Source organism: Acinonyx jubatus, chromosome A2 (genome assembly GCF_027475565.1).
Source record: "Acinonyx jubatus isolate Ajub_Pintada_27869175 chromosome A2, VMU_Ajub_asm_v1.0, whole genome shotgun sequence".
Taxonomy (NCBI): domain Eukaryota; kingdom Metazoa; phylum Chordata; class Mammalia; order Carnivora; family Felidae; genus Acinonyx; species Acinonyx jubatus.
In genome coordinates, this window is record NC_069383.1 from 114,155,117 (window position 1) to 114,166,436 (window position 11,320).

General features: G+C 44.3%; 1 protein-coding gene across 2 annotated transcripts in view; it reads right to left on the reverse strand.

The window, feature by feature from the left end:
• Positions 1-9,137, reverse strand: part of ATG7 (autophagy related 7) — a 247,397-nt gene extending 238,260 nt beyond the window's left edge. The window contains exon 1 of one of the 2 annotated variants that reach the window (XM_027042645.2): positions 8,996-9,137. The gene's annotated coding sequence lies outside the window, so the exon portion shown is untranslated. The remainder of the gene's footprint in view (positions 1-8,995) is intronic. The other variant, XM_027042646.2, reaches the window with a different exon arrangement.
• Positions 9,138-11,320: the final 2,183 nt, after the last annotated feature.

Below are 11,320 nucleotides of genomic sequence, written 5' to 3' on the forward strand. Positions count from 1 at the left end.
AGCCCTATATTCAAGCTATAATGATCCTACACAGAACCTTCCTGTATTCACTTAATAGTTAACAGATGACCTATTTAAAATCTAGCTTTGGTGAAAAGAAACTCATTGCTCTAAATAAGTATAAAAGAAGTATCATTTCCATAAATTTTTCTGGCATTTGTTATTAAAGATGCTGAAGACGGAAGTATTTTGGCTTTACTGCTTATGTAATTAATTGGACCGGGAATGCTCCCTGGTGAGTCTGTCCAACTGGTCTCCCTCCAAGGGAGGGTAGGCAATAGGATTGGATGCAGCAGATATTAAGCCAGGGTAGGATTTCTGGAAATGAAGAAGTCAACTGGTAGAAAATGAACAAAAATCACAGTGATGAAACAAACAAACCTGTCTTCAGGGAAACTAAACCCTTGGAGGGACAGCAGAGAAACAGACTAGCCTAACTGTTCTAATAAAAATGCCTTGCTCTGACTTTTCCCTGTATGTTGTTGGGGTTTTGTTTTTTTGTTTGTTGTTTGGGGAGGGCAGGGGAACTTCCAGTCGTTCAGAGAAAGGATGCTAATGTGACAGTGGGGAGCCCAGTCTTCAGAGAGACCCAAGCATGAGTTCCCAATTCCACCTCTCACTGGCTGAGGAGCCTTGGGCGGGTAACTTCATCCCCTGTGCCTTGATTTCCTCATCTGTAAAATAAGGATAATTCCAGCCAACCCGTGAGGTTGTTGGGAGAGCTAAATGAGAAAGGGCGTGATGTGCCTGTTCAGGGGCCTGGCGCAGTCAGCCTAAGTGGTAGTGCCCTCAGATTGTCAACACATGCCCCGTACCTCACATTAGCCAACGCTGCCTGCCTAATGCAGCTGCCCTTCTCCGTGCTCACTGTGAAAACTTTCTCCATCTCAAACGGGCCTTGTGTAAGCCTCACGTCCCTCAAAGGAGCACTGCAGTCACAGCAGAGGTTTAATTAAAATGAAACGGATGGTCTCCTGCTATAGGTCATCAAGGGCAAGTCCAGAGGAACAAGTGCTAAGGGTTAGGAGCACTTTGTGTTCAATTTCTCACAGGCCACGTGGGGCCATTCACTTAGCAGAAGCGCCAGAACAACCACAATTTGGCCCTGAAGTGCCGTCTCTGGGCCAAAATGGAGCACATAGAGCAGACTTCTGTTCTCATTTTCCCAGCTGCGGGGCTGTGAGCTCTGGCAGTCATTAAAATAAGCACCAAACCACATGGCCAAGTCCTGCTGACAAACAGAGTATGTAAGCTGATGGGTTAAAAAAAAAAAAAAAAAAAGGGGAGATGGCCAGGAGTGTGGAGGGGGCCTCTTTGGCATACGAAGCCAATGCACATTTTGCCGGCTAATGACGTCCTGCAACTTCACGAGTTTTGGAAATAATGTGCAAGGCTGCCAAAGAGGGAGGTTTACAGGCCCTCCCTTCCAAAAGGAGGGGGGCAAAGTTCCAAACTTCGAAGACAAGATTAGGCTTTACTGGAAGATGAAAACTCAGGACTCCAACAGGGGAACCAGCTGGGTTTGGAAGCCTCAATTCCTTTTAAAAATCGCATTACAGTCAAGATGCCCCTGGGCCAAACTGAGGTCTCCACAAGACACCGAGTCATCGAAAGTGGCTTTTTTGTGTGTGTGACGGTACTGACAGGTGGCTGCAGCTGATCACATAAGCAGGCAGGATAACTGCTATTATGGACGGGTTGTCTCCCTCACCTCCATGCATGCCACCTTTGTCAATGAGAGAACTGGCAGTCACCTCCACTGTCTTCAAACTGTAACCTTCATTCTCACTGGTTACTCCTGGGAGTTTTTCCTTTGTTTTCCTTCTGCTATAATAACCTTAACCTTCACATACAACGTGCTCTTGTTCAGCCTGTTTTTGAGAATGGATGCACTGGATACCAGTGTCGTGGGGCGTGGCAAGCCCACGAGGGAGGGATAGTAAAAGCTGAGACAGCCTGTGAGAGAGGAGAAAGACAACACAAGGAAGATGGAAACAGCATGCCTGCTTCAGAGTCCTTTTTGTTAACTGCACCAATCAACAGTGTCATGTTGCTTCATTCTATGTACGAGGGACAGCCACCTGGATTCACCGGCATCGCTAGAGAGCCCTCATGTCAACCAACAGGTAAAATCTGGCATGGTTTCCTAAAAGCTGGCTGAGTTATGGAGGCTAGCTTCTGAGTAACAGAGGCTCTGTGGTTTCATTTCTGGTGATATCTAAGAAGTCCTGGAAAAGGAAGAGGTGCTGAAAAATTGGGCCAACCCAACACATGTTACCAGATTTCCAAAATATTTGATTTCCAAAGATAAGAATAAGGATGGATTCTACAGCCTAGTGGACAGAGGTTTTGCTCAGGAAAGGTGGCATGTGGGCCATTCCAGACCACATGTCACTTCTGTGCAATTAGAAAACTATACCCCCTCCTGGAGACATTTTACTTCCTTTCCTTAGAAAATTGTTTTAATACATTGATTAGGTTGACCCAAGACATTTTACCTTTGTCTGCCAGAAAATCGTCACTACAAAAGTAAATTCATGATGCCTATGATCCAAACAAAACCCCCTCAGATGTGGCCTCTTGGGCAGCGCACAACCTGCACAACTGTATATGGCAGTCTTGAGTATTAATCCTAAGAGGCCACTATGGTTTAAGAAGGAGTCGTGAGAGTAACTGCATTTCTTCCTTGATCAAAGAAGAACCAGATATAGGATATAGGATATCTGGACCTAGGAAGGCCTCTGAAAAGACCACTCTAAATATCCTGGTAGACAAGATGAAGCTGTCGTAATTGGATTCCAACAAAATCAGAGAGACTATGAACCGGTAAAATAATCTTATCTGAAGAATGCTGGTTACGGTATGAACTGGTGTCAATAAGAAAGGAACTAATAGGGGCATCTGGGTGGCTCAGTTGGTTAAACATCCGACTCTTGATCTCAGCTCAGGAAATGATCTCATGGTTTGTGAGATCGAGCCCTGCATTGGGCTCTGTGTTGACAGCATGGAGCCTGCTTGGGATTCCCTCCCAAAAATAAATCTTAATAATAATTAGTATAATAAATACAATTATATGTATAAACAAAAATATACATATATATAAAAGAAAGGGGCTAACTGTGATAAGTCATTGGTTCAGTCTTTGGTCCTAATCTATTTATTTTTATTTATCTACATGAATGAATATTCATCAATATTTACTAAGTGTTTGATGTGTGCTGAACATTGTGTTAGGGGCTTAGAGCAGGGAAAAAGACACATAAACCACATAAACAAATATATTCAAAAAGGTATACTTACTACATTTACCAGTGACTTTGATGATTGATACAGGTTTGCTTATCAATTCTATACATGACACGAAGCAGGAAGGAATAGGCAATATGATGGATAACAAAACTTCACAATACAAAAGATTCTGACCACCTGGAATAACAGGCCTATTTTAACAAGACTAAAAAATTCAGAGATAAATACAGGGTCTTAAATCTCAGTCCAAAAAAACAGCTGGACAACAGTGCAGGCACTGGAGGCAGTATGATAATGGAAGGACACAGCTTCATGAGCCAGAGAGACTGCAATTAAAATCCCACCTCTGAGGGGTGTCTGGGTGGCTCAGTCCGTGAAGCATCCAATTCAGGTCATGATCTCACAGTTTGTGGGGTCAAGCCCCGTGTAAGGCTCTGTGCTGACATCTTGGAGCCTGGAGCCTGCTTCAGATTCTGTGTCTCCCTCTCTCTCTCTCAAAAAATGAATAAACATTAAAAAAATAAAAATAAATAAAAATTAAAAAACCCCACATCTGCTACATCTAGCCACACAACCTCAGGCAAGTCATTTAACTTTTCTGAGCCTTCTTCCCCACCTGTAAGATGGGACACTACCTGCTGCACAGAATTATTGTGAGGATTCGATTAGAAAATGCATGTACCTGAGGGGCACCTGGGTGGCTCAGTCAGTTAAGCATCTGACTTTGGCTCAGGTCATGATGTTGTGGTCCATGAATTTGAGCCGCACATCGGGCTCTGGCTGACAGCTCAGCGTATTGTGCCTCCCTCTATCTCTGCCCCTCCCTCACTTGTGCACGAGCTCTCTCTCTCTCAGAATAATAAACACTTAAAAATTTTAAAAAAAGAAAATGCATGTATCTGATACAGAAGTCATTCTAAAATAGGACTGACGTTATCAACAAAACGTGTGAAAGACATGGGGATTTCCATTTAGTTATCCCTTCAACAAACATTATGTTATGTACAGTTCCCGTGCTGTATTTCAGCATTCAATGGCAAAAGAGAATAAGGTCTCTGCCTTTCAGGACCTAAGTTTTGAGGTTTATACATACCAGGAATCACAGTATAGCAATCTGTGAATAAAGCAAGTACCATATGGTATAGTATAAGTGTTTGTACAGGATGTTATGGGAGGGCGGAGGGGTATCTAAATTGGACTGAAGAAGCAGGGATTTGTATTTTAGCAAAGATCCGTATTTTAGGAATGATACTCCAGTACCAGTGAGCACCAGACAGGGCAAGCGGCTCAGTGGTTGTGCAGGAATACAGGCAAGAAGCAAGAAGAGCCTAAAGTAATGGGAGAAGGTAATGGGAGAAGCAATGGAGGAGAAAATGTGTCAGGAGACATCAAGGAAGGAGAATCTGTAGAACTCTGATGACTGCCTGGGATGGGAGAAGAGGGAAAAGGCCAAGACAACTGCAGTGCTCTGATGTGAATGACTAAATGGAAGAAGGGGGATGAGTCAGAGGAAAGGATGTAGAAAGAAGGGCAGCTTTGGAGGGAAGCTGATGAGATTAATTTTGGACTCACTGAGTCTGAGGCCTGGCCTGCAGGAGAGATCTTAGCTCAACATACAGAACAGGGGTCCTTGGCACATAAGTGGGAGTTGAAGTTGTGGGTGAGAAGAGCACAGAGTATAGAAGAGTATAGAAGAGCACAGAACCTTGGAGAAAACTAGCATTTAATGAACAAAAGGAGGGGGGGGTGACCCACAATGGAAGCTGAGGGGGAAATGGCCAGACAGATAACACAAAGGAATATCAGCAATATGAAATGTGCTCAGAATTCAAAAGGTAAGAGAAAACTTTCAGGGGTTCAGGCAACGTGAAGGTCTGAAGACGAGGAAGGGCAATTTTGGAGGACAGGTGGGACAGAAGAAGGATTTTAGCAAATGATGACTTCAGGAAGTCAACAAACGTGGATGGGAAGAGATGATGTGATGTGATGTGATGTGATGTGATGTGATGTGATGTGATGTGATGTGATGTGATGTGATGTGATGTGATGTGATGTGATGTGAAGGTGTTTCGTCTTTTCCAGATATTTAAATGAGAAGAGATGGTTAAACAGGAAAGAAACAGAACAATGGAACCTCAGCACAAGTAAAAGAATCAGCCTTAAACACATTTCTTTCACAGAGGTGAAGTGATACAGTCAGCTGGAGACAAGTCAGTAAGTGACAGAAGCTGAGGAGCCTTCATTGATGGCTGCAACTTAGTGAAGTCAAAGTCCAGGTTAGGAGGCTGGGAGAGGAATGGAAATCTGAAAGACAAGGAGAAGATGGGCAAGAGAGCTGTCCAAACACAAGGGGGAGTGTCAAGCAGTGCTGGGAGCCCACAGTGTGACAGTGTCAAGGGCAGGTGTGTCTACAACAAAGACAGGGGGCCTCAGGTCTCCACAAAAAAAGTACAGTCCTGCTCCCTCTGGTCAGACTCCTAGAGAAAAGAGGCCTTCCTTTCTATACTACACACTCAAGGAGAGACTGTCAAACAGGAATAAGTTCAAAGGAAAGTAATCACAACAAAGAAGGTGAGAAAAGCCCAAAGGTGATCATGGTTGGGGGGGGGGGGGTTGCAGAGGCTGGAATGAGACTGAGCTGTTACCCAGTCTGCCAAGACCACAGAGATGCATACTCCCTACTGGGTAACAAAGCAGCATCTAATTATTCTTCCTTGAATACACAACCAGGCCTTACTTATACTGGAGATAGGTAGAAGGATCAGGAAACAGAAAAAGGAGGAAGGCAGTCCTGAACTTCCTTTCCCAAGGGTAAAAGTGGATAAAAGAGGCCATTTGGATTTCCAAATAAAACCTCCAAGGAAGTGAGGGATAACCAATCAAGGGCCACTAATCAAAAGAATTTTGTTATTACTTATGTCCACACATAAGTACCCTCTTATCCATCCCTCAGCACCCCGTATCCCAATTCACCTTCCTCCTCTCCCCATGTGGTGTTATCCAGCTACCAGTCCAGCACCTCCTTTACCCCTTAAACCCACCCATCTTTCTCCCTTGGCTTAGCCACTGCCTTGGTTCAGGCCTTCCTCCTCCGCTACCTGGACCACAGAACAGTGCCCTGACTGGTCTTCCTGCTGGGTCTGCCCTGTCCAGTGTAGTCACCATGGGAGAGCCTGAGTAATTTAAAACAGATGAGAGCAGGGGCGCCTGGGTGTCTCAGTCGGTTGAGTCCGACTTCAGCTCAGGTCATGATCTCACAGTTCATGGGTTCGAGCCCCGCGTTGGGCTCTGTGCTGACAGCTCAGAGCCTGGAGTCCGCTTAGGATTCTGTGTCTCCCCTCTCTCGGCCCCTCCCCTGCTGGCTCTCTGTCTCTCTGTCTCTCAAAAATAAATAAATATTTAAAAAATTTAAAATAGATGAGAGCACATCACACCCCTTCTTCAACTTTCACTGCAACTCTCTGACACCACACTTTCAAAATAAAGTGCAAACTTCTTTGCACGGTAATATTAACTGCTACTACTGATCATTTACCATCTAGCAAGTGGGTAACATATACCATTCAATCCTCACAGCAACCCTGGGAGGATGGCTTACAGATAAGGAAACTGAAGTTTAGAAAGGGAGTGACCAGCCCCAGGTAGCAAAACTAGTTCAATGGCAAAGCCAGCATGTAACTTACAGTCCAAATCCTGTGCTCCTAATTATATATCATATATTAGATTATACAACCTTATATTGCCCGCAAGGTCCTTTGTGATCTGCCTCCTGCTTACCTTTCCACAGTCACTTCTTAGCCGAGGTGAACGATGCAAGTTACCTACAGCCCTCCCCACTCCCAATGTCTGCAATGTCATCCCACCTCCCATGCCTCTTCACCTGACTAATCTTGCTCATCCTTCAGGCCTTGAGTAAAGCGATGCCTCCTCACAGAAAACTTCTCTGATGCCTCAGCCTGACTTGTGATCACCCTAAGTCCTCCTCTGGCAAATCTCTACAATAGCTGCATTCCACAGTGCTGTTGTCTATGTCCTTGACTTAAAAAATAATTAATTCCTCGAGGACAGGGATGGGCATCTTGAACAAGAGCCCGGTACACAACTCCTTTAAGAATTTCACAATCTTGTCACATGAGGGGCTGGGAGGAGTTGGCCAAGAAAAATGGGAGGGGGAAGGGGAGATCTTTTAGGAACAGGAGCAGCAGGAGCCAAAGGCTACAAGTGAGATACAACCTGTAAACAGTTTAACGAGACTACAGCGCAGAACTGGGGGATGGAAGTATAATTAGGCAAGATGAGCTTTCGCAAGGCTGGCTTTTTCTTCATTCAAGTGTTAGTTCCAAAGTCACCTCCTCAGAGAAGTCATCCCGGCCAGCTAGCTTTTAAAACAGCTCCCTATGCTTACCCGCAGGTACTCTCCATCCCATTACCATTTCTTTTTCTTTTTTTGATAGTATCTGAACAGGATACTAACAGTATCTGAAACACCTACCACCCACTAAAAGCTCTGTATTATTGGCAATCACCACAACTGCCACCACCAGGATCAAAAAGTAGGCTCCCTGAAATCGGTCTAATTTTACCCCCCCCCCCCATCACCAGTACTTATGGTAATGCCTGGCACATCACAAAATTTTTGGTTGTTATGGAGTTTACTACAGGTAAATATATGAAATGTGCTCAGCCTGGAGAAGAAATGGCGTGAAGAGGAAAACAAACCAGCAGCCTTCAAGGATGTGTGGGCAATAAATTGGAAGGGAGATCCAAAGAGTCTGAAGGAGGGACAATGAGCCGAGATTATGGTATAGACTTAAGTCAGAGTTAGGGGAAATCCAAACAAGAATAACCAGAAATAGTTTTCTGCCACCAAAGAAATTTAACCAGTGGGCAGGGGTGTCAGAGAAGAAATGCAAGTATGCAATGGGAAAGGCAGACTGGGACCCAGAGGTCTGAAGGTCTGGAACTGGCAATCACAGATACACCTGGTTTCATTCACAGAATTAAAAAAAAATTTTTTTAATTAGCGTTGAAAAAAACTGTAGTCGTCAGTGTTTAAAAATCAAGAGATTACACGCGTGCAACACAAAAGTTTTGTTTTCACTTCTCCAATTTCATAAATGTTAGTAAATGTTAGTACTGTGCTTGCTTATAAAACTCAACTCAGTAAAAATATAAGTTTGACTTTTTCTGACATGGAAATTCCTTACACCTACATTTATACTTTACCTGATGCATAAGCACTAAAATTTGTAATCCCTGGACCAAACTGAAGAGTCGAAAACCTTAGCTTAGAAAGCCCTGAGAAAGAAGTGACTTCATTTAACACCCTGGCTTCACAAATGACGTTATTATCACTCCCATTTTACAGATGAGGGAAAAGAGGCTCACAAAGAGGTGACATGCCAGAGACACACAGCAAATCCCGGGCAAAGCCAGGATGAGAACTGGCGTCCTATCTCTGGTGTCCCAACATCGAAGGTTGAGAACCATCCCTGCCAGACGCCAGGAGGGACTGACTTAGAACATCAGGAGGTTTCTAGTCAGAAGACCCCGGGCTGAAACCAGTCGGACGGGACGCGGCAGGAGAAGGAGGGCGAGAGCTGGAGTCAGTGACTCCCTGGAGGAGGGAGGAACCTGAATTCTGCCACGACCCTCGTCCTCACAGCCGAGCTCGCCCCTTCCCGCCAGGCCTCCAAAACACAGCCCGCAGGACCCCACTACTCCCTCCGCAGCGCGGCTCACTTACCGCCACTCAACTTCCGGCAACCACAGCGTCGGCCGCAGCGCGCGCCCCGATGACGCAATTGTCCCCGCCCCGTCCGCCTGCGGTCAGTGGTGCGCACGCGCACACGGAGGCGCGAGCCAACCTGGTAAATGAGCCCCTAGCACCGGCCTGAGTGGGAGGATCTTGAGTTGCCGGGAAGGCGGAGCATCAGCAGGTGGGCGAGGCCCTCTGATAAGGTCTGAGCTTCGGGTGATAAACCACTTTATTGGCTATGGGAATGCGTCTATGCCTGTCATGCTTTGAAAAAAACTCCTCCGCTTTCTCTCGATTTCAGAGGATGACAGGAATTACGGTCATTTCCATTTTCCAAGAGAGGCGGCATTAAACGTATCCCAGGTGTCAGTGAGGAGGCAAGTGCGAAGACAGATGAGAATTTTAATAGGTAAAAGCCCGTGAAGGTCGCCAGTGATTAACCTGCTCTTTCTAAACTAGGCATTATTCCCATAGCTCCCCGCTGTCAGTGGGATAAAGGCAGTCATGCCAAATTATTTATTGAGCATATACTGTGTGCCAAGCATTGGTCAGGTACTGAAGACACAATAATGGGTACAAACTTAATGTGACATATAACGGCATTCGTTCATAAGGAATGAAAGTGACTCTGATGTGGCTCAAAAGACTCAATAGTAACAGTAATGACTAGTATTAACTACTATGTTTCCAGGCTGTCATATCTTCTAATCGCCACAAAGACCCTGAAACGTATCATATTCTCCCCCATCTTACACAGGAACAGAGACTAGGAAAAGTTAAGTGTCTTGCTGAAGGTTAAAGAGCTTTGGGGATAGGATTCTAATGCAAGTGTGTTTGACTCTGCCAAATAAGAAAACAAATCCAGATTTAGTAAGGAGATACTTTATTCGAAAGGATTATTGCAAGGGGGCGGGGGAAAGGGAGGGAAGGGACTATTGCAATAGGGAGCCACTCTGACCTAAAGATCTGCAAGTGTCTTAAGGGCTAGGCAAAAAGGATTTTTCCTTCAAAAGGAAGAATGAAGAAGGCTAGAAAGAACTGGGTGTGGGAAAGTGGGAGGAAAGGGTGACTTGATTGGATAGTAGTAGATCAGAGAATATTTTACCTTGACGTCAGCCTATTCTCTGGAGGGGTCGTATGCTGGCTCAGGCTGAGGGTAAGTCAAAAATAAGGAACCTGAAGGGTATGGGAGAAGCTTAACTAAAGTTGGTTAATAAAGCATTTTGTTTTGATTGATCAGTGGATACAAGTAGCTCAGCTAAACATTTTAAGGCAACGATTAGTTCAGAAGGATTGTCTTGCCTTGTCGCAGGTAAACAAGTATCCATGAGTCTTACCTAAGTCATAAGGGAATGGATATTTCTTTGCCATAAATTCTTTCTGGAGCACAAAAAAAAGTGGAAGGAGGGTGTTGAAAAGCCATAGCTTCAGGAGTGCAAGGCTCAGGTCAAATTCAACATTGCAAATTATTTCCCTATAGCAGTCTCCGCTCCTGCCACTGCCTCCTCAGACTGCATGCTTGGGTCACATCAAATTAATTCTGGTGTTTTAAGCACTCTCTGCTCTTTTATATCTCCATCCCTGCAATAGCCTCATACTTCCTCTGTTTGTGTAACCCTTTCTGTCTTCAAAACCCAGTTGATGCACCAAAAAGAATACTTAGGAATAAATTTAACCAAGGTAGTGAAAGGCATATATTCTGAAAACTATAAGACATTGATGAAAGAAATTGAAGATGACACAAACGGAAAGATGTTCCATGGTCATGGATTGGAAGAATATTGTTAAAATGTCCATACTTCCCAGAGCAATCTACAGATTCATTGCAATTCTTATCAAAATACCAATAGAATTTTTCATAGAACTAGAACAAATACTCCTAAAATTTGTATGGAACCAAAAAAGACCCCAAATAGCCAAAGCGATCTTGAGAAAGAAGAGTAAAGCTGGAAGTACAATCTCAGATTTCAAGGTATACTACAAAGATGTAGTAATAACAGTATGAGACTGGCAGAAAAATAGATACATCGATCAGTGGAACAGGTCAGAGAGCCCAGAAATAAACCCACATTTATATGGTCAATTAATTTACTACAAAGAAGGCAAGAATATACAATGAAGATAAGACAGTCTCTTCAATAAATGGTGCTGGGGAAATGGTACAGCCACATGAAAAAGAATGAACCTGGAGCACTTTCATACACCACACACAACAATAAACCCAAAATGGATTAAAAACCTAAGTGACCTGAAACCATAAAACCCCTACAAGAAAGCATAGGCAGTAATCCCTTGGACATTGGCCTTAGCAAC